Source organism: Haliotis cracherodii, unplaced genomic scaffold (assembly GCF_022045235.1).
Source record: "Haliotis cracherodii isolate W230 unplaced genomic scaffold, xgHalCrac1.p SCAF_5, whole genome shotgun sequence".
Lineage (NCBI taxonomy): Eukaryota > Metazoa > Mollusca > Gastropoda > Lepetellida > Haliotidae > Haliotis > Haliotis cracherodii.
In genome coordinates this window covers 35694466-35718504 of record NW_027266308.1, presented here as the reverse complement: position 1 = coordinate 35718504, position 24039 = coordinate 35694466, and the positions used below count along the sequence as shown (strand labels likewise).

Below are 24039 nucleotides of genomic sequence, written 5' to 3'. Positions count from 1 at the left end.
TACTGTTGCAAAAAGGTCTGTCATCTGTGTATTGTCTTTTTTTCTTGTGTTCTTTTATATTTTCATGTTTCTCTGTGGGTGCCCTAGATAATCGTGTGTTTGTAACGTGAGTTGCAAAATGGCATTCTTTAAAATATAAATATTTATTCAGAACAAATAGTTACAAAGCTTATGGCACGGAAGTGTTTGTCCGAAGTAGTTTAATGAATTATGCAAAATATAGTTATTACCGAAAACGTTTGTCTTAACAGACATATTTTATTATCATATTAATTTTTATTAAAGGAAAATATAGTAGACTAAGGATTCTAGATGCATGACATTGTCCTTTTCATGTAACTTAATACAGGCGGTTCCTGTGAATCATTATATTGTACGAAAGTAAGAAGACAAGCATGTTTGTGAAAATGAGTACGTTTTTTTGTTTGCTGTTCAACGCCGGACTCAGCAAAATTCAGGCTATATGACGGCGGTCTATAAATAATCGAGTCTGGACCAGACAATCCAGTGATTGACATCATGAACATCGATCCACGCAATTGGGATACGATGACATGCATCAAACAAGTCAGCGAGCCTGACCACCCGATCCCGTTAGTCGCCTCTTACGACAAGCATAGTCACCTTTTCTGGCACGCATGGGTTGCTGAAGACGTATTCTACTCCGGATCTTCACGGGTCGTGTACATTTATGAATTAAATACCTACATGTATTCCAAAATGAGGTCTGTGAAATGACACCTGAAACACAACAACTAAACACCAATGAATACTTCCTTTCCGTGGCACATGTTATCTTCGTCTGACTTAATATATGTGTATAGACGTCGTAGAATAAGAGCAGCCATTGTTATCACAAGACTCAAAGTCTTTACTTTAACAGATAATAAGTTTTATTATATTGATCGGAATTGTCATGTTCATCTTAGCGGTGTTTTATGGGACATTTAGTACAACGTGTCTGTATTGTGGGCTCTTGTGCAAACGCATTAAATGGTATTAATGGGTTCTTAATGACGTGTCCCTATGTACTTGCTGGTCATCTGATATTTATTTTCCTTCTGAAATTTTCATTAATTGACCCCTGATAAGTTGACATCAGACAAGTGGATATTCGTATTAAGTGGACCTACACGTCATTTTATATATACCAAAGGAACAAACATAACTCTGCGTCGTTAAAAATAAATTTATTCTGAAATATATGTATTTTTCAATACATATTCATAAAGACATCACGACTTTAAGATCGCGATTCACGGTTTGGGCGTGCATGTTCATGCACGGCGCACAATCTGGACGTTTGCGTGTTTGATGAGAGCGTGATACTCATACACGTGTTTTGTTCTGTTTGATGAGAGCGTGATACTCATACACGTGTTTTGTTCATGTGAACAATACGTAATGATTCTTTAATTATCAAGTGCTCATAAAAACACTTTTGTTTAACTGTAAATAACGCGTACGCAATGCCACGGCTTGCTGAAAATCAACGTCTATGCGCCGTGGGTCTGCAGCGAACAAGAGTGACGCTCTTCTTCGTCAGTTGAGGGGTTGAATTGTATGGGGTGAACACAAGCCCTTATTGTTAATGGCAATTTGAATGGCGTACGCTACCCGGAAGACACAGCTCGAGATCACGTTCTCCCCTGTGTGCAAGTGTAGGGACGTAACGTTACGTTGCGTCAGGATACGCCAGCCCACATGTTGCATGTGTTGTAACAGTTTTTTAGGCGGCATAACATTTTTTATTTCCATGAGCGTCTGTTTCTCCAGACCCATCAGTTTGGTTGACGTTTGAAACAACATCCCCTTGGCTGTTTTCAGTCATCTGATGTCTTCAATACGCCGCCGCTGCCTCGCCTTTCTCCTGTTACCATGTATAGGTTTTGTCAGTGAATTTGTTATGATACAACACTGAACAGACGAATGACCAAATATGTTATTTTCAATAACAGGACATTTACACCAGTTAATATAAAGCACAGTGACTTTTTTTCGCTGGTATATTATTAACTTGTTCGTAAAAGAGGACAGACCTTTTTGTAACTTGCTTATAACTTGAATCCTGCCTTCATCGGCAATAACTGCAACAGACTAGATCAATGCGGCATAAAACAATAACCTAATCCCTCTCGTTGTGTAAAGGTGTTAACATAGACTAACATCTAGTCTCTGAAATCAACATATCTTACAGAAAACAAACAGTTGTTAAATATTATATTTAAAAAATATAAAAAGGAGCCCAGAGACTGTCTTCATTTTCAGATTGCGAAACATTATAGACTTGCCTGGGCTGTATTGGATATATTTGTATCAGGGTCTGTATGACAGTCTAGATGTTAACAGTATATGTACATGAACTGACAATGATTGGCGTTGTTTTTAGAGGACAGGGGAGATCAATCTGTGTTGGAGAGAACAAGTTGAGATACCTCTTATTTATATATTTGAAACCTCGCGCTAAAGTGCTCTGTTCCAAATCAAAATAAGAGGTATCTACTCTACAGCGGGACTACATAACATTTCAAAACACAGTATGTTTATTTGCTAAATAAACCGCGCTTCGTTCTTCATTGTTCTCTGCGATTTATAGCGTAGCTATCTTATATTGTGTTGGATGAGATAGCTACGCGATAAATCCATAAGAACAATGAAGAACGAAGTGTGAAGTGACTTCATTCACCATCCCCATCTCGCTGATCTTTTAATAAGCATAGGATTCCCCTCGCTCTTGAGTAAAATCTGACTCCATCTTTCGAGGGAGTAAACCGACTGTAAAAGTCCAGTTTCCACTGGACTTAAATAGTCAGTTAACTCCCTTGCCTCGGGAAGACGATCTGACTCTCAAACCTGAATACATGCCCATTCCCTTTTGTACGGGATTCCAAAGCTCCATAAACATCCGTACAAAGAGACATATTGATTGCACAGAAACGAAAGTGTTTGTTGCCTGACGCACTGCCCAAAATTGGACCAGACAATCAAGTGACAATCCAAACCTGTCCAAAGCCACATGAAGCGTAGTAAAATCTGCCTCCTTGCCTTGGTAATGTGTGGCCGGGCTTGAGAGGACGACTCACTAGAAGAGGGGTAATGAGTAGGTTTTTGGAGACCGTGGAACCAATTGCATTTGTGTTAAGAAGTGCATAATGAGATGTAAATGTCTACAGGTAAAGTCGTCTATTTGTTGGGCCAAACAAAACAAAACGCGAAATGAAAAATATAGCTTCATGGTTTTAAAGGACTGGTCATTTGTTATATGTGGGTGGTGGGATTGGTCTTATTTACTGTATGATTATGCTTACCCCCGCTCCTTTTAATGTAGAATGTTACCATCTCCCCCACACCCCAAGAAATGTAACATCCAAATTATGCATTATGCCTTTGCTGTCCCAGAAAAGACCATAGCCTTCTTAGTGACGATACCGGGTGTTCCCGAAAGGGTTTACAAGCGTACCCTGCCCCATCGATGGTACATGTCACAAACCCCAATAACCTCCAGGGCCCCATTCCCAAAAGAAACTTTTCACTAAGGTGATCGTCAGTCCCATACTTAAACATAGGCTTACGATAATCGCAGCGCTAAGGTTGCTTTGAGGAACAGCTGATCTGGAGATCAGTGTGACTGACCTAAAACACCTTCCAACGGCTGATCTGGAGATCAGTGTGACTGACCTAATACACCTTCCATGTGACTAGAGATCCCTGTGTCCGTGTGACTAGAGATCAGCGTGACTGACCTCCCAATACACCTTCCTTACGACAAGAGATCACTGTGCTTGACCACACAATACACGTTCTGACAAGATGTTTAACCCTGTGTTATACAATACAAAACAAACTGTAAGGGATATAAGTACTCTTTATTATGTGTGCCTGAGATGTTAGTTCTCTCTATATCACAGATGTTGTACTTGAAGATCTCAGTCAATTTCATCACATAAATTCAATTTATCTCAAATTATCTAACAAAAACAAATTTTCTAACAATTCTCAATAAGTTAGATCTTGTTGTACTCTAATTCACATAGCAAATGAATTGTTATATTAAACTTCTGCAACTGTAAGTGTAGATAGAGAAATAACTCCATGCACATCCTGAGACACACACCAGCAGTTAAATCAAAATAGTTGTGAGTATTCGGAAATATAGACAAGTGTTATTTCTCACCCTGTAATCCATACAGATATGTTTGCATAAAAAAATGACAATTGTCAAAAAGCATGTAACACAATGGACATAAAGACTTTGGATATGAGATGAAAATAACTTTGAATCTGATAATCCACACACACAAACAGAATGACCAAAAACAACACTTTTTCAAACAAACTGTTATAGGTACTTTCAGGCAGGGAACAGGAGATAGAGGTGATCCATTACACCATATTATCTAAAGCATTCAAACAGAAAGGTATATATGTTCTAAGATTTGCTCAGAATGACCTAAGCAGACTCAAAGCCAAGGTCTGCAAACTTTACGAGTCACGCTGGGCTACACCGTCAAGAAGATCCAGGAGAAATTAGAGATGTAGAATAGCATCAGGTCGAGCCATCACTGTATCATCCAACACCAGACCAAGTTTTATCTGGCATCTTCATTCTCATGACGCTTGAAGTGAAACCATCCAAGATCAGCCAACTGCAGAGGAAGGGAGAGAACTCTTACAGTAGGTCACAATGATAGATATTGACGGATGAAAGGTTTTGTATATTCCCATTTTAGAATGTTGGCCTTATTGATTATTTGACTCTTTAACAGTAGGATGTTCTTTCACATTGCAATCGCCATTATTGCAGCCATATCGAGATGGCCTGTAAATAATCTCGTCTGGACCATGCCAACCAGTGGTTGATAGCATGAGCAATGACATGTGGTCAGGGAATGTTGACCACTCACTGTAACCAAATGTCCGTTCTTAGCAGTAGTGCAGTGATCACAAAGAACAGACTTCACAAACTGGGTGCTGCCATTTAGGATGACTTTAAATATACACACTTTAAGGGAAGTGATTGATGTGTAAGAAAAGACTGTATTCAGGTCGTAAAAATATTTGTATGATTTGTACCTAAGACGAGATGCAACAATATCTAAGGGGTCAGTCTGTACACACAGTAGTGAGGTGACATGAGGTGAAATGGGGTTTAACATTGTGATCAAGATTATTTTGTTTTGTTTGTTTCTTTGTTGTTTAACGCCGCACTCAGCAATATTCCAGCTATATGACAGCTGTCTATAAATAATCAAGTCTGGACCAGGCAATCCAGTGATTAATATGATGAGCATCAATCCACGCAATTAGGGTACGATGACATGAAATGATGAATCAACCAAGTCAGCAAGCCTGACCACCTGATCCCGTTAGTCGCCTCTTATGACAAGCATATCGCCTCTTACGGCAAGCATGGGTTGCTGAAGACCTATTCTACCCCGGATCATCACGGATCTGATCAAGATTATTGCACTTACATAGCGAGGTGTATGAATTCGAGTGGGGTATCCTTGTTAAACTGCAGCATGATATCTCTTTGGGCTAGAACTATAAAACTGGCACTAGTTAAGACTAGAACAACAGCCACACATGCATGCCATCATTATATCGGTGAAAATATCATTTACCTTCTCACTGGCCCCCTGTCAACTTCAAAAACAGCTTCTAGAGAGCTGCATTGATGGCATTAATGATCTTTGTTAACTTGTCTTTATTGTTAACGAATTGATCACCATTCTGAAACATACCATCATACCTTTCTGTAACTGGAAAGATCATGCTTTAAAAAAAAAAAAAATTGTGACCATAAATTGTGCAGGAAATTATATAACTGATAAATGGCCATGAAATATGAAATATGAAACAATCTTTGAGTGACTGAGGAAGAAAATGAGCTTTGTACCAATATTGTCTGGAATACCAACAAGAACTCTCACACATTGTTCCAATGGAACCAAAGCTCGGATTCAGCTTGAATAATTGTTCCTCATTCATGTCAAACTATCTTCTATAGTAACAATTGTCATATTTGGGATAATACTTTGTTAAGTACAGATTCTCGTACTTTTTGGGGGTTGAGCCCTGTCCGGGATTCGAACCCACACTTGCCAGAGTGAGGCACCTAACTGCCAGCACACAAAGCCAGTGATCTAACCCACTCAGCCACCGAGGCTTCCACAACAATGTAAGTCCGACAACTGGCAGTCCTGTACTTTACTAATAAAGTGTTATCCCAAATATAACATTTGTTACATTTGACCACTATCTTCTATAGCTTCTTCTTGGTCCACATGTACCTTACAGGGCCGACATGGTCATCTTAACCCAACTTCTTTCCATGTCAAATACTTCAATTATCTACATTCTGTTAAGCTAGTGAGTTGGTTTAACGCTTTGAACAGTGCTTCTGTTATATCTGTGTGTCAGCATGATGTGGAAGGAAAGTCCAAAGTGATGCAAGTCCTCGATGCTTACCACTCTGTGGTGCTGACAAACCAAGATTCATAAGGCCAGGCGTTTTATATTTTTCGAATTACGGACCGGCCGACTCTAATTTTTGAGAAATTGTTTAAAAAATCTATATCAGATTTTCATTTTTTTCCCACCCCCGCCGATAGCCGCGTAGTCAGTAATCATCACCTTTTAATAAAAAAAATATGAATTTACCGTTGTAAAATAGTAAAGAGATACATAATCGATTTTTGTTGATCTTGAAGCCGAACATGAATAGCCTCCCTTGACAATTGACTCCGTGTTGTAAGTGGTTGAATTTGTATTGTTATAAGGGGCTTTTTCATAAAGTATGCCAGAGGCATTCTGCATTAAAAAAAAATGCATCAATGCATTTTTTTCCCTCATCCAACCCTGGACTTTGGGCTGAAAAATCTGTAATCCTAAAAATAAAAAAAGCCATATCATATCTTGGAAACTGATCCATGATCATTGTATTCTGGGCTAGTTATTGGATGAAACTTGGATGACTGATACTTACTGCTTTTGAATGCACAAGCTTGCCATTCACCGTGACTTCAAACTTGCCACTGGTGTTTGGAGTGGCCTCTGAAGTCTGTAAAATCAGAAATAAGCAAAACCCTTGCAATGGTAGGTTATGGTCTCCACAGTGAGTGAGTTAAAATTTAGCGTCGCATTGGCATTATTTCAGCCATATAGTGATGAGAAGTTGATACATACACAAATACTTATTGTCATATATATACAAAGATATATTTAAAACAAATTTATCAAACATATTTGGGCATAACAATATTATTTGTACAACATAAAACACCAGTAACCACAGCTAGGCCAATTGCTGGGGATCATGGGGACTTTCAGTGCCTCGGCTTCCTGCACGATAACCCAGCAGGATCTATATCATCACTTTAGCCACAGGTGGTTGTGCTATCTATATCACAGCAATAATAAACTTTAATAAAACGGATAATGCAGGATAGGATTTTTTTACAGCTAACTGCTAAAATATATTAATCAGATAATCACGTAAAAGATTAATACTGGCTGGTATGAAGGATATAAAATAAATGAAATGCCTGCTGTATTTTCAAAAGCTAGGCATATGTATGAACTACCTAGGTCTAACTACTTGGTGTCCTGTTTAGGAAAACACATATCTAGCCACACAAACAGTCAAAAGCAGAAAGTCCCATGACCATGACTTCAGCAACATTCCCAAGAAACTTATATTCACTATATACATTCACAAAGCAATATCACGACTGGGGACACCAGAAATGGGCTTCGCACATCCATTTTTAGCATGTTTAGAATTTAGGTCTCTGTGACCTATTGTTTTCATAACATTATCATAGCTTGTCTTGTATAAGAATTCACATGACCAAAGTATACCATTTCATGACTAAGACTTTAAAATATCTGCAGAAGAATGCATTGCAATACCACTCCCATGACATGTTTTGTTAGTTTGTGAAAACACATGCTGAAAGGAAAGCAGTATGATTATAATACAGAATGTCCAATGTCTATCTCCAACCTTGCTTTATAGAAAAATGACATGCACTTCAGTGGAGAAGAGGATGTACTGTGTGTGCAAGACAGTACCCCTGTTACACATACAAATGACAACGGGAGAGTGGGTATAATTAGTTGAAACCATGACAAAGCATCTCTATTTTGGGATTGTCAATAGACACAGCTAAATGGGTACCCTGCGACCACAATGACTTATAAACCTTGAAAAATGTTAGTCAGAGAGGTTTCCTGGGAATGGTATTCTGAATTAAGACTGAACGTATACTGTAAATCTTGAAATAATGTGAGTGCGAAAAATTAAATGTGAAAAATGCGACGGGTCTTTGCTCGCATTAAATAACTTTGCATTTATGTCTCCAAATGACAATCAACAATAAGACAGCCTCACTGCAGACTTTCGATGGTGGAAATACAGACTTGAATATAAACATAAAACAGAGTTTATTAAGCAGCAGTTATAAGAAGTATAAAAACAGTGTCATTCAAAGAATAGGAATTACACAATGGGCAACTGGTGAGTTATCACTGCTGAGGTCAAGAGTTCTACCCACTCGTGTCAAACTTGTTGACACCTTCTCTGCATACCAATCAGTGAACTGTTTTTGGTTCAATTATTTGATTGCCTTTGAACTTCCTTAATGCCAGTCAGCAGAGTAAACAAATAAACTGTGCTCTACAGAGAGCTAATAAGCAGTGCAATTTGCTGTTTGATTGGATTAAGGTAAGGATATGTGTCCTCCCTCTGGGGATGGGGTGGGGGGAGTCGCATTGATTTTGAGTCACATTTTTGGCCAGGGCTCAACACTCGTATTAATTTGGAGATACATTAATTTCCAGATTTACAGTAATTTTTCTAGTAATGAAACAGCCTAATCATCATGACCATAAAAAATTTCAAACTCACCACTTCAATATCGCCCCCAAATTCGTCCGTCAATTCTGTCTCCAGCTTTCGGAACTGCAAGGAAACAGAACACACTGCACACTCAGCATGGGGAGGATTTACATATGGCAAAATCTTAACTCCTTCATCTGTAACAAGATTAATATAAGTTGTTTTATAAAAAAAAAAAAAGATTACAATTTAATGATGAAAAGGCATTAGTGTAAGCTTAAATTTATATATAACACTTGAAGGGGGTGACTTTCTATGTATACAATCACACAAAAACAATCCTACTTCTTACTTTTTGCAAGTCATTTTGAAACATTTTCTGCAAATTTCTTCGGTGTCGAATCTATGGTATCAGCTTACTTTTTATCTTATTTTAACCCTTAATGACTGACTGAGTAAAACAGTTTATCCCTTAGAGATTCAAAATGAAATCATGTCTATCTAGCATACAAGTGCTGATAGTGAGTGAGTTGGGTTAAACACCGTTTTTAAGAGTATTCCAGTTACTTCACGACCTGTCAGCTTCATGTGGGAGGAAAGCCTGAGGTTATGCAGGTCTTTGACTTTTACCACATGGTTAAACTCATGTGCACGGTATGGTGCTGACAAACCTACAAATTTATGCTGGGCGAATTGAGATTCGAACCCACAATCGTAGGTTCCTGGCGTGCCTAAGGGACGCGACTCTGAACAGCGAACTGTGGCGCCTTAGGCGACTGAGCCAACCGTCCTGATAATTGTGTCAGTATCCAAGTGAGTGAGTGAGTATGGTTTTACGCCGCTTTTAGCAATATTCCAGCAATATCACTGCGGGGGACACCAGAAATGGGCTTCACACATTGTACCCATGTCGGGAATTGAACCCGGGTCTTCGGTGTGAAGAGCAAACACTTTAACCACTAGGCTACCCGACAGCCCTGTGAGCATCTGACTAGTAATTAAACAGAAAAGTAATAATCTCTGAACTGGTCATTAGTTTCTGAGTGAGAAACATGTTCCATTGCAACAACAACAATCTTGTTTTGAGTGGTAAAACACAAGCAAATATCTAGCAGTAGCCATATTGTGTGCATGAGGTACCAGATCCAGAATCTAAACAATCACCAAGAGGTAAGAAGTAATGAGTGCATGAATAAGTTGTGTTTAATGCTGCCTTGAAACTGCATTCCAGTAATATCACAGCGTGTCAGCTAAATGTGGTAGGAAAGCCCCAAGTGATGCAGGTCTCAGACATTTACCACTTTGGAGAAACCTACGAGCATGGGTATGGTGCTTACAAACCTAGAAGCATAATCGTGACCAATCATTATTCTAACCCAGAATCACCATGGGCCACCCATGCCACCACCATGAAATAACACACTCTGACTACAATTATCCATGCCATAACAGCAACACTACAAACTTTTTTGTCCACCTACAACACAGGATTTATATTATAAGGCAGCAAGTCTATGCTAAAAGATCTGTCTACCCATGTCAGAGGACATTTGATTTTGAAATATTAAAAATAATTGGTCTGTATTGCATGGTATTGTAAATCATGTGTTGAAATACCATTTTTTGTTTGTTCATGTGGTTGTCTCGATATCTTTTACCTCTGCCTGTACGACTTGTTTCTTATTCCATCTGTGATATTTACCCTACTAATTCACTGTATTAGTTCTTAGGAATGTATAATATTAATATGCTCATGTTGCTATATGGCTGAGATATTGCTGATGCAACTTTACATTTTAAGCTGGTTGGTTGGTTTGTTGTTTAACGCCGCACTCAGCAAAATTCCAGCGATATGAAGGCGGTCTGTAAATAATCTAGTCTGGACCAGACAATCCAGTGATTTATATCATGAGCATCGATCCATGCAATTGGGATCGATGACATGTATCAACCAAGTCAGCGAGCCTGACCACCCGACCCCCTTAGTCACCTTTTACTAAAAAGCATAGTCGCCTTTTACGGCAAGCATGGGTTGCTGAAGACCTATTCTACCTCGGGATCTTCAGGGGTCTACATTTTCAGTCACACACTCACTCCCTCACAACATAATAAATCTGTGCTCCTCACCTTGGGGGCGTAACCTCATCCGCCACTGCAAAAGATAAAAATTCAAGTAATATTCAACAGTTAACACACAAGAACACAATTTTGTAGCATTGGTACAGGAATGAAAATAAGATATAACACTAACAATTTTCTTCATACACTAACAATTTTCTTCATTTAGGTAAACTTTTATAGAGTACTTTGTATTATACAATACTAAGTCTTCTAAAGAAAATAAACAGATGGGGCTATAAATAGTTTGTAGTAGGACAATACACCGATGCATCGGTGGATCTCAATTCTTCACTTCTTGATACAAGTATCAGTCAGTCACAATCGCACACTAAGTATAAAGCATCAATTCTTAACAAAAATGTATTTTTTGATAAATGTTACACCAAACAGTAATTACTAGTGAAAATGAGTAGTGAAAACGCAATTACTTTCATCCATTGCACCATACTTGACACTGCCAACTGTAAATCACTAGTTAGCCAGGTATTTCGCCATCACCATCCTGGGTCTTTGGCGTTCTTTGAACGCTTTAACCACTAGGCTACCAAACCGACCCTCACAGATAAGAGCAAATGCAACTATCGTGATACGTATCGGATCATGAAGCAAGGTTTCATGACACATATCAGATCTCACAGTTGGAGTATCGTCCGAGCCCTAATAAATAGCATGTATAAAATGTGAAAGGATAAGTGGAATAAAGATCTGGTAAGTAAGTCTAGATTTTATCTTTTGAGTGCAAATTTGTCAAGGTGATGATGAATTTTGTCCCTTGAATGCAGTTGCTGAGTAGGGCTGTCTGCTCTTGTCCCCGTCCCTGAACTATATCTTCCCTTCCGCCCAGCCCTAATTGTAGAGTGAGTGAGTTTAATGCCCCTTTTAACAGTATTCCAGTTATATCACGTCATGTCAGCTTAATGTGAGAGGAAACCCGAAGTGATGCAGGTCTCAGACACTTCGGAAAAACCCACGAGCACGGGTTTGGTGTTGACAAACCTAGAAAGATACAAACAGGATTCCAACCCACAATCATAGGTTTCCGGCGTGCCCAAGGGACGCAACTTCTGCACAGCGAATCGTGGCGCCTTAGACAACTGGGCCACCCGTGCCCCCTAATTGTAGAATCGGACCTCAAAAACAGTGAAAGTTCAATAAGGTCATACAATTGTAAATTTGTTGTTGCCACACTCAGCAATATTCCAGCTATATGACGTCGGTCCGTGAAAAATCAAATCTTCAGACAATCCACTGATCGACATCATGAGCATCGATCTTCACAATTGGAGATGATATCATGCATCAACCAAGTCAGCAAATCTGACCACTCGATCCCATTATTCACCTCTTTTGACAAGCATGGGCTGTTGAAGACCAATTCTAACCCTATCTTCAAATGCCTTGCATTTCTTTACTTTATACAACCGTAATGGTAAAAAATAGTAAGTTTTTTTATTCACTTTACAGATGTAAATTTCATGTGAAGAGAAAATTTGGAGTGTGATTTAATCTCATACCTACTACACATAAAAACAACTTCAAGACTCAAGACTAACTTAGCAACTGGTTTGTTGAGTGCTGACACAATTTCATTTAAATCAGAACGTTTCCTCAGAATACCAATCACAGAGAGACGTAGGGTATGCAAGTAAATGACCTGATTTTAATGAGATTGTGTGCCAACTAATATTATTGTTATTCGTTTCTTCACATGAAAATTATGGTGTTATTAATAACTCTGTATGTTCTAGAGGTGTATCACTTGAATACCATGATATGAAATACTAATAAATACATATCACAATACGTTTGGAGAATACTGGTATTTCCGTTATTTTCAAAATCATGCATACGTTCATCTTGGTGACTGTTTTATGAAAGTGACAAGTTGAATTGAAATTAAGAAATTAGCAAATGTGTCTTGTGATAAAAAAAGCAAGGCTATTTGCGACAAGGTTCCTTCATATACACCTATTCTGTCTATTACACATGCGTTGTGACCATAGCAACATCAAACAACATATGAAGGGGTCAAAAATGCCTGGGGGAAGTCTTTTCATTCAGGTTCTTAACAAATTACAGTTGAAAGAATGCATGCAATATATTGTGGAGCATATCACATTACATGACTCATTCAAGCCAATTACCATGACTTATATGATCACAGATACTTTTGACTGCTGGTACTTTATGCAGGTATGGATTACTTATGAATGATTTAATCCGACTGAATAGATCATTGTATAAAAGTGGGCACATATACATAACACCCAGGGATATACCCCCAGATTTAGACTCGTTAGGTCACTGGTGCAAGCAATACTAAGCATGAATTGACATTCACACAAAAATGACACCAACTTGGGCTACTTGAACGAGGACTCCATGGTGATTTCCACATGCAGGTGTAGTATTTACATTTCTAGGTGTGGCGATTATAGGAGTGCCTGCATTCATGGAATATAATAAATTGGAAGTCCATCCAATTGGACTGAAATGTTTGTTCACAATACTTTTTCAAACAGATCGGCTGGCCTGTTTGTGTTAAGATTTCATAAAAATAGCTGCATGTTTTGAATGTGATACAGAGCCCCAGATAAGCTTTTGGTGTTGTGGGTATTTTACCCATGCATTTTAAAATCATTGGGTATCAGTAATTCCATCTGGGTATTCAAATTTCTGTTAGTGTTCCCCACTAGTTTTTACACATGTGGGTATTTAAGTTAAATATGTAAAAACACTATTCATCTAGTCCCTGCAAACTGGTGTCGTGTGGGTTCGAGAGCTTTATAGGACTCAAAAATACCAAGATACTTCCACAAGAAAGTGTGATGGCAAACGATCATGATGTAACTGTCATCGTGGAGTTTGGCAAGGTTGACGGAATGCACGTTTATAATTTCAAAACAAGTTGGTGATTTGCTAATCTAATATGCAGTGTTACTTCACAATATTTTGATGATACGCACAAGTTTTATTTTTGTAGCGCATCTGTAATGTTCGTTGCGTACTTCATACGCTTGGATTTTATTGTACTGCATATTTCTGTATTTCTGATGCGTGACTTCTTTTGACAAGCCTAAACAAAGTCTGCATTGATTTTCTCTCGCAATCTATGAGCAACAACATCACAGCTCTGATGCTGTCTCATCTGTTGCCCATACACAAATACTCTCCATGACAACAATGAATAAATAATGAATGTCTTCAATGACACCAGATCTAAAAGGGCTATTTGGGTCATTCTTAGTAAATTTATTGAATTCTTGTTCTTTTGTAATAAATAAAAAAATCACAAGTTCTTTAACTGGATTTACATGTATAATAGAAACACACTTTTTCTACATATCAACCAGGGAAAGCTGACTCCTGTATCATTTGAGGAGAAACAGTGCCCTAAAAGGGAAACAAATATTTAAAATATTAAAATTTGTGAGAAGTTACATCCTTTTTGACATTTCAAAGCATGAAAAAAAAATAATGCAGAAATACTGGAACTGAATGTTCCTATAGTAATAACAAATGACAACTTGAACGGGTGGAACAAGCATTTATTGTAACAGACATCTGCATAATGCTAACCCTGCGTCACAGGGCCATACGACACAGTTGAACCAATCAACTCAAATCAAAAGGTTGCACAGGAATCACACACGCACGAATACGGTGTTAGCGCTGGGCATCTCAAGCAGTTATTTGATAATATCTATCCGATTTGTTTTGCATTCTTTTTCAGGTCAGTGTTATTGACTTGAATGTATCATTCCTTGCCACATTATCATATTTCATGCATCATGTTATTAGGTGTAATATATTATATGTAATTATTCATTCAGATAAATCATTGCTTTTTGGTGTGTTTTTTTTAGATGATTCGAGACTTTCGGGGCTGTTTCGGGTGAAAGAGAATCAAATACTGCGCCAAGAATTGCACAAACTGGACAAGATCCGATTACGACATGTACTACAAAGCACGAACCTGAAGTTCGTAGACGTTTCCTAGAAATTCTTTGATAAACAAATATTTTCTCACGAATCCCACGAACTACAAGAATGTTTGGGAATCAAATGAGATATATTTAAGATTCTTAAGAAATGAATAAGAATGTGTACAAATAGGTAAGAATTCATATCCATGGTAATTCGGGCTCTTACATGTCGTAGTGAAACAGGGGTATATGTATTGCACTATTCTTGGTCCCACGAAATGCCCTCGTCAGATTTCGGTCACCTAAATGAACAGCAACAGACTGGACAGTATCTGGTCGAATACAGTCTTGTTTCCAATACTCTTCCTCAACTTTGATAACATGTTGGACACAGTTTGCCCAACGTACATCTGTAATTTCTCCCATCCCTTCAAGACAATCAGCTTGACGTCGGCAAGCTAGAAGGTCTTTTTTTGCCGTGCGACCATATTTTTCAAATCACCCCAGATTAGTTTGATGGGATTCAAGTCGCAATGGTAAGGAGGAAGTCTAAGCACTTAGTGACCGAGTTCCTACTACATGTTGTCAATCAAATAAGAGGGCGGTTTTTTTTCTGAAGAACCAGTTGGTAGTATTCAGTTTTTTTTGGCTTTCGGGGGCCGCGCAATGCGGCTGTTGTCCAACCACTGGCATATCTCACATTTGGTGGAATTTGAGGTTGGACAACGGATAATAGGATCTCGACAACTGTGATAGGGAGCATTGTCCATAACCACCAGCTGCTCCTCAACATAGGCAGTGAAAACCTGACTATTCATCTCGGTATGGTAGTCTCTGCCATCTGTAGATCTGGATCTGAACACTAGATCAAACCCAGGGAGGAAACCTCTGTGGGAGCCTGCATGGAGGACAATGAGGCGCTCCCAGGGGGATCTTGCGGTGTGGCTCTCTGGTATCTTGGTGAGACCATTGGTAAGCCGCTGTGCGGCAGGCGTTAACCCAGGTTTCGTCCAAATAGACAGGCTCATAGCCTTCTTCTCGTTTCTTTTTAATAGTGGGGAAATAATTGATACGCAAACGAATGATATCTGGTCGTTCACACATTGCTAGTTTCGACCCTTTCGTCTTTTTGTACTGATATCCAAATTCGGAAAGGAGTTTACAAATAGTCCATTTGGAAATATCTAAGTCAGGATAATTTGTCTTTGTTTTTGTGTCGAAATAAATTCATATTCTTGTGTTAACCACCGAATCACGTCCCTGGCAACTTTCTTATCAAGGAATCTAACTTTAATTTCCTATCCTGTTTTGAGATGCCCCCTAAGGGATGTGCAGGGGAGCATGTGTTTTTATGAGAGTTCAAAATCTTAACTACGGTTGGTTTTGGAAGCTGTAACGCATGAATTGTTCTTTTCATGTACTTTGAAATGTCAAAGAAGGGCGAAGGTCTTTCACTTTCAGCCTTAAAGTATTCAAATATTTTAACAACGAAACCTTTCGCTTCAGCGGAAAGATACTTGTGCTGAGACATCATAAAATCTAATGCTAACATCGTATTCGTGCATGCGTGATTCCCGTGCAACCTTTCGAGTTGAGTTGATTGGTTCAACTGTGTCGTATGGCCCTGTGACGCAGGGGTAGCATTATGCAGATGTCTGTTACAATGAATGCTCGTTTCACCCGTGATGAACAGGTCTGGTTGTTGATGAAATATAGTGATAGCCAAACAGACAGATTTTTTATTTATGCACTGATTGTCTTTAAATGTAATATCCAGTTATGTGTGACTGTTTAATAATCTCATACCAACTTTGACTGGAGTAGGTCCAATAGTTTTTCAGATATTGTAGTAAACGTCGGTAACTTAAATTAACTTCCAGACTATAATTGAAAAGTTCATATCGAGGAGATTTCATTTGATATGGTCAGAGACCCGGTCTCTGATACGGTACACACTACACATGGAAACAGGACAGCAAAATTGACGAAAAAACTGGAATGCATTTTTGGCCAACAAACTGTAATACCATTTACAACAGTCGCTATTCTATGTCATCACTTTGAAAATATTAAATTACGATCTAAACACACAATGTCAAAATTGAATAACTGTAGATTGTTGTCTCCTGCATGCCAATGTAATGAACAGCTGATAGTGCTGATGGTGCTAAACTAGCCTCCTAGATGATCTATAATTGTCCTCGCAAATAATTCCCCATAAAGTAGACAATGAACAGAAATACATAAATATTTGTGTAATTTCTCCTGAAGTAGACAATGAGCAGAAATATATGTACTAATGATTTTTTTTGTTAATATTCGCAATGGAATAATTAATGTTTGAAAATAGGATATCCGAAGATATATCTATATATTCTAGTAACAATACTAACATTAATTGCAATATTATTCGAGTCCCAAGTACCAAAAATCAAATAAAGTTTCCACTGTGTGAAGATGAAATATCTCTGAAACTTAGGCAATAGCAAAATTTCATCACAAGCCAAAAAATCTCATTGCTTTAGGACCTGGGGAGATTTTGTCTCACAGTCAAAGATTTCCATGAGGATCCGTGAACATGCTGAATGACAGGTTCTTTGTTTACCAAACTCGGTTTTGGTTTTGGTTTGTTGTTTTACGCCGCACCCAGCACTATCACTATATGACGGCGGTCTATAAATAATCGAGTCTGGACTAGGTAATCCAGTGATTGATATCATAAGCATCAATTCACGCAATTGGGATCGATGACATGCTTCAACCAAGTCAATGAGCCTGACCACCCGATCCCGTTAGTCGATCGCTGGGTTGCTGAAGACCTATGTTACCCCGGATCTTCACGGTAAACAAAACTCAGTAAAGAAAATGAGAAAAACATCAATCCTGAATTGATGTGTCATAAAAGTTGAACAAAGAACAAGAATAAGTTTTTAAGCGTACACCAATACGATCCATTATAAATTAACAACTGTGATATATAGCGAGCCATCCTGTATGGATATTGATTCACAGGGAATGATTAAGCATTAATGTCTCTCGATCCGCCAGTGCCTACCCACCTCTTACCCTACATATTGAGTAACCCATACGACTGAACAGACACCTGAGATGCGTCACGTTTAGTCGAACATCACAATCCTAATTAACTGGGCCTACCTCACTGACACATCGATTAGGTGCGAAGCGAACATGAACTTGATGAGTCATGGCACGACACTAGCGTTCGTATGGTTGATCTATTTTAATAACATCACATATCCATCAAAATTAGGTTAAGTACGGTAATGACTTAGGTATTTTTCACTGCCATACAAGCGCCTGCGTGACTTAAATATCAGAGCAAGCCGAAGCTGTAAGTTATTGACTGGTGGCCCTAATTCCTTACATAAGACCCTGAAATAAAAGTAAATCAAGAATATTACCAGTAAACGACGTGCACTTTCACTTTGCCCATGTTGATTTTTTAGCTTTTCTTTCAACACACACCCAGTCTGCACCGCTTGTTGCCAGCAAACTTTCTCTCAATCAAATCGCACCCGACTGAATCATCCGGGCATCAGCATGGGAGATAACTCTAATTTAGTGTGGCGCCAAATGTGCGCGCGAGAAAGGGGTTCATTTGTTTGTGGCCAGAAGCGTAAACAGAGACGATCGATATATATATATCCTAGCTACTACCTGTATCGCCACAGTATATACGTTTCATTTTCTGCCCACCGTGAAACAAGAAACATCTCATGCTTGTCAGAATTGGAAAGAATTAAGGCAAAACGTATTTAAGGTCTAAATTTGGGAAATTTTGGGAAATTCTGTTATCCGATAATGTACAAGAGTCACTTGATAGATCTGTTGGTATGGCGTTTAATGACACTGTTAAAAAGTATACAACTCATTAAAGAAGCATTATGTAGGCCTAACGTTCTTAAAATATGTTTTCACTCGACAATCAGTATATATATATAGCTGTTTTAGTGATAGCGGCGAGGGTCGGTTGTAGCCTGCACCGGGCCAAATGGCATGAAGACACCATCTGGAAGAAGGAAATATTTGATACTGCAAGTTAACGTTTAAAACGAGTTAGATGTAAAGCTTTGAATAGATTCAGAAAAATAAGGATACTATAGGCCCTTTGGAGAATTACAATCACATTAGAAATAAGTAGGCTATATATAATATGCGACACGCAGACAGAAAATAAATTACTTATTTGTATATAAGAAACACTCTTAAAAGACAAACGGTAACAATTGAAGGGCCTCCTATATGTGATTAAGAGTTTTAATTGTACAAATTTTCTTGAATATAACGTTGGTATTGCTGACTGATCTGTACAGGTAATAACAATTTAAAGTGCGAACAAATAGGCCAATGTACCGGACGATTCTCCGGATGTGTTACATATTACGATGTCTGTACGAATGATGATTTTGCTAACTCAGTGATAATACAGAATATGTTCTCAATGTGCCTGCCACACAAGATGAAATGTTGAATAACTTTGATAGTCATCTAAAATGCAGCAAACTCCCTGGAATACATGATACTTTGTACACTAGGCTGATTAGAATTCAACACTTTCGCCATATTAAGAACTGTTATTTAACATGATGTTTGATAAAGGACACCTCTACGTAACATGGTCTATTGGTTATGTGTTTCCGCTTCATAGGAATGTTGCTTCAAATGAATTATCAAGGGGTAACTTTTTATGTATCCCTTTTTTATGTATCTCTATTAGAATATATACTTTCACAAGAAACTTAATTGTATCTTGGGCCATGTGGTTAACATTTCTGAATCTAAAGCTATATTTAAGTAAGGTATTCCACATTCGATGATATTTTTCTATTACAATCTCTAATACACAGTACGTTATAAGCCAGAAAGGGTGGGTGGGTGAAATGGGGTAAAAGTCGCGTATATAGCGACGTGCATGTATGTGGCTGCTTGTACTAGTCCGTGCTAATGCCGATTTATAGTGCTAGCTCACTGAGATACCATGCCGCAGTTTAACATGAATACCCCACTCAGTCATAGTGTACTAACTCCGAGTCGACCAGTCCTTGTTTTAGCCCCTTAATGCCGAGCGTCAGACAGGGTAACAACAAGTACCATCTTTTAACGGGAATCGAACCCCGGACCTTCCGCTCTCCGGGCGGACGTTCTACCACTAGACCACGGAGGCGGTCTATAAGCCAAAAAGGGGGAAGGCTGAAGAATGTGATTCTGTAAAACGTTGTTAATTATGGAGCTTGTTGAATGTACTTGACTTTGCAGCATAAGGCTGACATCATTATGGCGTATATTATTTGTTATGGTGTCTTTTGTTGCCTTATACGGTGTCATATTAGATTAGCAGAAAAATATCAGGCGAGGCCCAATATTTGCTAAATTCTGCTAAACTAATATGACACCGTATACGGCAGCTAAAGACACCTTAACAAATTTATTATGCCGAAAGGTTTTAACTCTCTGGCATCAAAATCGCACATTTTGCCTTTTATCAGAGATTTCCTCATCGGTGCTACAAGCAAAGCGTTTGACAGCCATTGCTGATGTCAAAGGGAGACCACTCTTCAAACCTTAGAGGACAAACCTTGTTGGCATTTTTAACTATAATATTTATCAATAAAGTCACGAACGTGATCTGAAAAACAGATTTATGTCCCTTCACATCACAATTTATTAAAGTAAAACACAAAACAGTGTCAAATAACGAATTTCGCTACCAGCATTTCCATGTGAAATATGTGAGGTGGGTGTTGGAAAATCCAAGATTGCTGTTACTGACGGTTTTCGGTCTCATATTAGGTCAGTATCAACCATCTTGGATATTTACTAACGGTATACGGGCTCATGTGGGGTCAGTAGTTCTGCTCTCTGATTGGTCAATCTCACTTTGACGCATAATAAGTACACATGTGTATGTAAATGTTAAAAAACCTGCGTGAGAGACAAGGGGATAATGGTTAAACATGGTTAAATGCAAATTTAGTGGGCGCCAAGGATATATATTGAATCCGTATTTATTCTCTCTTCACAATCACACAACAGTATTCATTATACATCCAGATGGCGTACAACTGTCCTAACACAATAGGGACAAAACTAAACAATTGTGTAGCAAAATAGCTATGAATTGGCGAAAATGGAGAAATGTTTTTAAAGGTGAAACTCGCAACTATTTACGCACTATAAATCTTTGGGTTTGTAATTTTATAATCAACTTTAGATGTTGTTTTCATGCAAGAGAAACTTCAGTTCAAGGAAAAATGATTTTACTGGGAGTAATGACGTATCTTCAGATTCTTGGTGATATTAGATACTGTACATACTTTAAGTGTGAGGTTTGCAATTCTTAGATAGAATAGATGGAGACTATATGATATATACTAGCATTCATGGTCATTTCGTTAAATAATTTTAAAATCTCAAGGGTGGTCGATGTACTAAAGTTCCGAGAACAATACGATTATGTAAGTTCTGTAACATCCACGCTGTGGGGATGCGTATCACACTGTACTTGGTTGTCCATTCTGCTCCATATAAACGAGTGAGTGAGTGAGTTTGGTTTTTCGCCGCTTTTAGCAATATTCCAGCAATATCACGGCGGGGAACACCAGAAATTGGCTTCACACATTGTACCCATGTCGGGAATCGAACCCGGGACTTCGGCGTGACGAGCGAACGCTTAAACCACTAGGCTACCCGACCGCCCTTGATACAAGGATAATGAGTGAGTGAGTTTGTGACTGCTTCCCATCTTTAGGACACAACGGACTATAGGCTAGATGCCCTTCAGTTTATTCATTTGTATTGATGACGGAATAAAAAGAAACTCGCTGCTTGGTGGTTTTGCACTCGCTTCTCCATTTCTCGCGAGATGCGATAAACATGTCGTATGACAAGCAAGGACAAAACTTATGTTCTATTTATTACATATTCCCTGCCTTATCTTCACGATCACTCCCCGAAGACATTGTCATTCAAGCAGATTGGAAGTAGTTCCCGTTCAAAGTGTGATTTCATTCTAGCGAAATTGAAACATGAAAAAATGAAAATAATATAGGTCTACTGTAACATGGATACAGATGTCCGTGAACCTGTTTAGGGTAGAAACGGCATAGAACGTTTAAGTCCTTTTCTTTCATTGACCAATCCATTGCAACATAGCTCCATTGTTTTTAATTATTAGCGACGTCATATGTGACGTCGTTTCATATATAAGATATAAACAATATCATAATCGCCGTAATAACAACCCCGGAAGCTTAGAACCCCGGAAGCTTGGACAAAAGGGGCGGTTATTAAAACAATACACAAGTTGATTTTGTTTTAGGAGACGAACGGAACGTGAGCAAAGGTAACCCATAGGTCAGTGCAGCTAAATGTTTTCGATAATAGCTACTAGGCAGGTATGTACCCCTTCAACGCTACTGTTTTCGGTTATATACACAAGGCAGTGTGGGCAGTTATGTGAATTTCTTAGTCGGGGGTGCTGAAAAAGATCACTTTTATGTTGGTGGTCTGGAATGGAACCGCGGATCTTAATAACGCTTTATACAGGAAATTCGGTAGATTAGCTGAGCTTATATTTCCACTTGTCACTTGTAGTTTTATGCCAAAATATGAAAATGCGTCTGTATACATTTTAATAGATAGTGGTCCTCTTCCAAATACACGGTAGACCATGACATTTTGCGTTGAGTAACGAAGACCAGCTGCAATTTTAAGAAATGTTAAGCGCACTCTTGCAATAAGATTTGTATTTTCAAATCCTCAGATTTCCGACACATACAATAAAATCGGGACAGTTATTGTGAGCGTGTGTAGAGAACAGATGACGATTGGAATAGTCCATTGTTTTATAGGTATGCTTATTCTCTTCTTTTTGTAGAAGCCATAACTGGAGTGAACCGGCCAGTCGCGGCGTCCATTGCGACAATGCGACTGAATGTATATATGTGTTTGAGTCATAGCAGCTGTTTGCGGAACCCCCTTCAATCAATAGCAAAAGACTCCGACATGCAGTAATGTTATAATTGACATATTCAAGGCAAACCTCATTGAACATTATATCTAAAACTGTGCTTCAGACTCTATAACTGTCCTACATGAACTTCCTCCAACGATTGGAGGCGGTCGGGTAGCCTTGTGGTTAAAGCGTTCGCTCGTCACGTGGAAGACCCGTGTTCGATTCCCGACATGAGTACAATGTGTGAAGCCACCGTGATATTGCTGGAATATTGCTAAAAACGACGTAAAACCAGACTCACTCACTCCTGCAACGATGGCATGGATTTGAGATGGACTTTGGATTTCAGCAAATACGAGGAGAGCGAGGGTTGTCATAATTGATGGAGGCGTACATACTATCACTGAAATATGGCCACAGGGGTCGTCAGACTGTTCACGACTGTCTGTTGATGAGGCAAGAATGTTGTTTGGAGGGGGGATGGGGGAGCCCGAAATGAGGCAGGTTTAAGACGTTTATCACTTTGGTGTAACCGACGGGTACGGGTATGGGGCGTGAAACATAATCGGGGCGAAGCTGGATTCGAACCCACTAGGGTTCTAGCGTGCCCAAGGGATGCAACTCTGCACAGCGAATTGCGGCTCGCCAGACCACTAGGCCACCTATGACCCAACGATCGTTCACAAAAAAGAGAGCTGAAAACAAATTCAAACGAGTTCTTTATAACCCTTTTCAGTAGCATGTGATAATTACGATGTAGTTCTATGTAGGTATATTTAATTCACGTTTTCAGCAGGGGTCCGATTACATCACGACAGCCTGTAAATTCACCCAAACTGACACAAAGAAACAAGTGATTGATACCGCGAACAACATACCACACTCAGTCAAGTCAGCGAGTCTGTCATCTGGTCTATTTAGTCACTCTGTGCGATAAGTAGGTTGCCGAGGACATATTCCAACTCAGAATCCCAAGTGGGAGCGAGTTATGTCACCGAAAGGGGATTGGCATGGAAGACAATGGCACGTGTGACACATTGCGAGTTTATTTTATTTAAAAACTTCCTTCAGACAATGTATTTCATGCCTTAACGCATATATCGATCCACAACACACCTGGTGCTTTGCGATCGATAGGTTCATACACTGTCGTTGAACGTAATTTCAACATCATT

At 38.8% G+C, this 24039-nt stretch overlaps 1 long non-coding RNA gene across 1 annotated transcript; it reads right to left on the bottom strand.

Annotated features, from left to right (window-relative positions):
- Nucleotides 1-1200: 1200 nt before the first annotated feature.
- On the bottom strand, nucleotides 1201-18444 carry LOC139442962 (uncharacterized). Its single transcript, XR_011651709.1, has 7 exons — nucleotides 18312-18444; nucleotides 10970-10994; nucleotides 8912-8965; nucleotides 6989-7063; nucleotides 5625-5733; nucleotides 3679-4646; nucleotides 1201-3633 (listed from the first exon to the last, which is right to left on the bottom strand). It is a non-coding gene; the product is annotated as an uncharacterized lncRNA (long non-coding RNA).
- Between the last annotated feature and the right edge of the window lie 5595 nt (nucleotides 18445-24039).